The 6,233-nt window shown below is 41.9% G+C and overlaps 1 long non-coding RNA gene across 1 annotated transcript; it reads right to left on the reverse strand.

The window, feature by feature from the left end:
- Positions 1-1,141: 1,141 nt before the first annotated feature.
- On the reverse strand, positions 1,142-2,924 carry LOC310660226. The gene is made up of 2 exons (XR_014503317.1): positions 2,845-2,924; positions 1,142-1,414 (listed from the first exon to the last, which is right to left on the reverse strand). It is a non-coding gene; the product is annotated as an uncharacterized lncRNA (long non-coding RNA).
- Positions 2,925-6,233: the final 3,309 nt, after the last annotated feature.

Raw genomic sequence — 6,233 nt, forward strand, 5'->3', positions numbered from 1 at the left:
CCGGTCCACTGTCCCTCAGACCTGGGGGGGGGGCGGACTATATTGGGGGGGCATATGAACGAATCCCTATGCCCCACAAATAAACCAGAGATGCATTTTAAATAAAAGCACACATTCTACTCATGTAAAAACACACTGATTCCTGGACCACCCGTGGGCCGGATTTAGAAGGCGATTGGGCTGGATCCAGACCCTGGGCCTTAGTTTGCCTACCTATGTGCTAGGCCAGGACAGAGACTTTAATTCACTTTACTTGTTCAAATTTAAATTTCTGGTATGCACTTACCGTATTTTTCGCTCTATATGACGCACCAGACCATAAGACGCACCTAGTTTTTGAAGGAGGAAAACAAGAAAAAAATATTCTGAATCCCAGAAGCCAGAACAGCAAGAGGGATCGCTACGGAGTGAAAGCAGCAATCCCTCTTGCTGTTCTGGCTTCCGGGATAGCTGCGCGCAGCCTGCATTCGCTCCATAAGACACACACACATTTCCCCTTACTTTTTAGGAGGGAAAAAGTGAGTCTTACAGAGCAAAAAATACAGTAAATCCCTTCCACAAAATAGTGACCGTCTGGAGGCACCCTGGACTGTCCTGAATGTCTCATCGGCCAGAGAAGGAGTTATAGGGAACATTGTATTTTCACTGAATAAACAATGCTTGAAGTTAATCTTCAGCTGACTGTCCTTCCCTAAGTGGTTTCTGGATTCTTGCCTGAGTGCATTAAGAGATGAAAGGATGCTGCATATCAGTTTGTCTTATTATTTTGTCCTATAGCAGTAAAGGAACTTGAGATGATATAATAGCAAATAGCAATTATTTTCAACCATCAGCGGGTACATATTTGGCCACAGAGTAATGTTCCATCTATCATTGTTACTATTATTCAGCATCTTTTACTGTTTTCTTCCAGGAAACTACAAGTTTTGCATTCTTTGTTGCAGAATGTAGATTTACCCTGGACTTTTTGAAACTACAGTATTTAACCCATAATACTTAGGAATATAAGTGCCTTGTGTCCTTGTTCCATGTTCCCAGATGCTCTGGGTGTTCAAACTCTGTTCATAGCAACTATATGCACATCAAGCTATTCTAAATATAACATCAGACGTGGGCATTGATTACATTTTGGCTCACAGGGTGTCTTCCACAGTAGCAGAACATCTTTAATAAGTTCAAAGATATAAGAATAGATGGGAAGGGGGAGCAGAATTGCAATGCCAGATCCAAACTGCCCATAATATATTGGTACATTTTAAAGCTGTGGTCACCTGAGCATAAACTGACTCCCCACAAACAAATGAATGGTCAATAAAACAGACCCTCCGGAAGCAACCTTGGTGGTCTTGTACACAACTCTTCCACAAGCCCAGCTGTTAACATGAGAAGCACAGAAACCTTGATCACAAGGCTGCTGCAAAGATAAAGAAAATAAGATTATAAAACATAAATGATAATAGAGTTTAACCACAGATCTCCGTGGCAATCCTTTGACTGCTCACTTGGGAATGTGGCCCATTGAACTCGCTGAGGGTAACTTCTAAGGACACAAGCAAAGGAAACCCTGCACATTTGCTTGTATCAGAGGAAAGTGATCTGAGGAAAGAGGATTCAAAAATCTGTGAAGCTCAGTAGCCAGTTGAACAAAAAAATCTAACCTTTATATCATCTAGTGTACATGAAATTGGTGCTCTAAAAACAACCCAAACGAGATACGTCATCGCACAAGCAAGTTTTTAAACTTTGTTCACTGTCTCTGACAGAGGCGCTGAGTTCTGCCCAAAAATGGGGGGGGGGGCTCATCATATGCACGTGGTGTCATGTGTGTGACGCACACGTGTGACATCACGTGCATCAGGAGGAGGCCACAAGGCCCACTGCCACCATGTAGAGGCCCAATAAGGCCCACCGTCATTGCAGGGAGGCCCAGGGAGGCTTGCTACCATCGCAGTGAGGCCCGACAATGCTCAAGACTGGAGGGGTGCTCAGTCGCATCCCAACATACTTTGGGGAAACTGAGGTGTCTTCGGCCCCATGGAGTTGGTGCCTATGGTCTCTGATCATTTCCTTTCTGTTTGTTATATTTTTTTCTTCTGTGTTTATATTCCCAAGCTCCTTTAAGTATCTGTTTAATACCTTGCACTGCCTAATTGTTCTTTTTTTGTTTTGTTATGATGAAGACTTTCTTCTCCCTCATACATTTCTTATTTATGCTCCACTTTATTGCATTTGCAACACTTTCATTTCCATGCAAACATCCGGAGATGCAAATAAGGTTTTGCAATGTTCAGCTTCATCCCACTCTCCCCACAGTCACAAACAAAAAATTAAACTTCTGGCTCAACGAGTAAGTGAAAGAAGACCCTATTTCTCCATTTTTTTCTCCTTCAGCAGCCACCCCTTGGAAAAGACCTTTCTAATTATTGTTGTTTTTCTGTTTTATGCCTATTTATTGATTGTCATATTTTACTTCTGGTTTCTGTTTGTTTTAAATACTGTTTTATTTTGAGTGCTGGGTTGTGTTACTGATGGTTGTGCAAACTGCTTTGTGACCATCTATGGTGAAAAGCTGTCTGTAAATACTGGAAGGAAAAACAAATAAATTTACAGGGATTTCCTACATATGCTTAACCAGGAGTAAGGTCTACTGTGTTCAGTGAGACTTAATGCCTTGCAAGTGGGCTTAGGATCACAGCCTTCATTACTGCGCAATCTTGACAGATTTTACCACAGAGCCGTCTGACGTGGCATTTGTTAAGCAACAATGCCCCAGAGGTTTCCCCCAGTCTGTGTCTTGCTCATGCTGCTTCCCCAAATGCTTTAGGGTTGCAGAACAATACTCACAGGCTGCAAATAGAACTGAGAAAATGGCAAGTTCGACACTTTCAAAGAAACACAAATACAATTTTTGTCATGTGGCCCTGTTGAGGGGAAGAGACCGGAAACCTGCACAGGAAATCCTCACTTGAAATATTATTTAACTTCTTCTCTGCTTGCAAATCTCTTATAGCAGCTGATGCCAGCCAAGCCCTCTGAAAACTGAAGGCTTGTAAGCTAGCAGGAACCTATTACGTAATCATCACATCGTTTCCAAAAAGGACTTCAGTTCTATGCAATTGACTGTGGCAAGCAGTTATTTGGCAGGGGGTTGAGCCAAAATCTGAACACATTCACACCAGCTAATCTTCGGTATGCTCCTTTACAGTTGTAGTTTGTGTAAGGCAAAGGGACCCCTGACCGTTAGGTCTAGTCGTGACCGACTCTGGGTTTGCGGCACTCATCTCGCGTTATTGGACAAGGGAGAGTACAGCTTCCAGGTCATGTGGCCAGCATGACAAAGCTGCTTCTGGCAAACCAGAGCAGCGCACGGAAACGCCGTTTACCTTCCCGCCGGAGCGGTACCTATTTATCTGCTTGCACTTTGACGTGCTTTCGAACTGCTAGGTTGGCAGAAGCAGGGACCGAGCAATGGGAGCTCACCCCGTTGCAGGGATTCAAACCGCGACCTTCTGATTGGCAAGTCCTAGGCTCTGTGGTTTAACCCACAGCGCCACCCGCAACCCTTTTTGTAGCTTGTGTAGTTTGCTCCTAATATTATCTCCAATCCCAATATGCATCTTTGCCATGTGGTGCCCAGTTGGCATTGACCTGTGACAGGTCCTTCCTGCTAGTGGCCCCCCATTGGTAAAATGCCCTCTCTGGTGAAGTGTGTTTGCCTCCCTCATTACTGAGTTTGAGGAGGAATTTCAAAACATTCCTGTTTACCCAGGCATTTGATGACTGAAAGATACCGTTCCTGTCAGTTTCCTGGTTGAAAGATATAGTTTGTTGACATCTGTGCTTTTTTTTTCTTTAAATAAAAATGTTTAGGACTACTCTCATTTTCTTACTCCTATTGAAATACTGCCCGTCAATGAGGCCAAACTTAGATTCACAAAATGTTTAGGGGTATGTGTAGAAGAAGAGAAGAAGAGTTTGGATTTGATATCCCGCCTTTCACTCCCTTTAAGGAGTCTCAAAGCGGCTAACATTCTCCTTTCCCTTCCTCCCCCACAACAAACACTCTGTGAGGTGAGTGGGGCTGAGAGACTGTGACTGGCCCAAGGTCACCCAGCAGCTGCATGTGGAGGAACGGAGACGCGAACCCGGTTACCCAGATTACGTGACTACCGCTCTTAACCACTACACCACACTGGCTCTCTACCCCTGTACCCCTGCATACCCCCAGAAAAAAGCACTGGTTAACATTATTAACCATAATAGTACAGTATGTGATTGCTTCACGTGTTTTAAGAGTTTTAAAATGTTTTAAACATGTTTCATTTTATTTTTAATTGCATTGTTTTATCACTTTTGTGTTTGCTGTCCTGGTATCCTTTAGGGAAAAGGGTGGAGTATAAATTTTAATAATGATGATGAATAATAATAATACTTCATAAAACAGTTTCAGAACTACTATAATGTACCTTAACAGCATCTTCAATTGTTTTAAATTATTGTTTTTTCTATGCTTTTAGCGATTCAGTATCAGGCAAGGGAACAACCCTCCAAAAAAATCACTGAAAGGAGTACATTTTTAATCCTGACAGGTATCAGGGACAGTGTCTCATCCATCCCCCCTCTTCTGCATCTTGGCTGAGCCCTAAAGTCTGCAAAAATTCCCAGTGAGGCTATCCCTCTTCTTTCATTTAATGCAAAATGAATTTTGAGATGTCCTGAGGGTTTTTAAAAAAAATTCTTTTCCCAAGGAACAATTAAAGGCCATCCCAATTAACATTTCCTCCTAAGGCCAAGTGGAGCTATTGTCACGGGAAAATACTGGTTCCACGTGCTTCCAAGCGACTCTGCATATTGCTATGATTTCTGTAAAGCATACCAGCCATTAAATGTGACTGGAAAACCTCAGCTTCAGCCCTCTTGCTTTGAAGTACTATACTCAGACTAACCCGAGGACACCAGAACGGCCTAGAGCCAGGGGAAAGGCAAGGCAGCATTTCAGTGAGGTCATTTGCTTCAGAACAGTTTGAACATGGGCGGCGGGGGGGGGGGGCTAGGTGAGGGAAAATAATTAGGTTACAAATATCCACTAGCAAGGTTGATGGGTATTTTCACTTGAAAATACCCATTTTCACTTGGTGATGGGTATTTCAAATAAGTAAACGACGTTTCCCCCATTCCAAACAAGCAATACAAAATGTTTGCGAATTTGTCCATTTCAGCTTTTCTCCGTTTCTCATTTTTCCAGTCTCAAGTTCAGTTCTCCACATTCCCACATCAGTCTGCAATTTATATGTGTGTGTTTTTTTAAAAAATGTTTTATTAATTTTCAATTATTGAAGTCCAATAACAGCCACATTTTATCAGGCAATTTCCATGTTTTAAAAAGTCCTCGTGAAAATATGTCAGTGTTTTAGTGAGGATTTTTCCTAACATACAGGTCTTTGTATGCAATTTTGCCTACTATGCACACGCTTGCAAATCACTTTTACCTCACATAATGCATTTTGTATGCTATTTTCACTAAAATACACATTTTTATGCACACCTTATTGTAGAATGCACATTTTTGTGTAGGTTACTTGGCTGGCGAACTGCATTGCAAAATTTGGAGAAGTGTGAATTTCAAAGAATGGCTGCATTTTGTTTTGTATTTTGTTTTGTGAAGTGTGAATTAGGTAGGTTCACCTTTCAAGTGAACATGACTGAATTTCTCTCACCCATTCCTACACGGGTTTTCTGTCCGTTTCTTAAAACTGCTTGGATATGGCATCATTCTGGAAAAATATGGGAGGAGAATAACGCCACCAGCGAGGGGGCTGGGGCATGTTGGGAAAAGAAAATGGCCATTGCTAAGAAGAAGCTAACACAAGACCCTCTTTTGCAACTGTAGAATCTTGCCACACATACTCCCCAAATGAGTAATGGATGGGTACAAGTGGGTAATGAAAACAAAGCCCTGTTTTTTACCCTTGGCATTCATTTTGTAAAATAAATGAAAATCCAACTGAGTGTGCCTCGTTCAGTTTAATTTTTTCATTCATTATTAAACTGATTGCTTATTCCCTATAAAGCACCTGTCAGGCCACAATGTATTGTTTGTGGGGTTGTGTCTGCAGGCCTAACCTGATACTGCTTGTTACAAACACCTTCATTATCCTATTCATCTGTTAATTTCCATTTAAAGGTACATTTACATTCTATATTTGACATGGCCATGCAAAATGAAAGTTATA

The sequence above is a fragment of the Podarcis tiliguerta genome, assembly GCF_965153285.1.
Source record: "Podarcis tiliguerta genome assembly, chromosome: 11".
In the NCBI taxonomy this organism is placed as follows: domain Eukaryota; kingdom Metazoa; phylum Chordata; class Lepidosauria; order Squamata; family Lacertidae; genus Podarcis; species Podarcis tiliguerta.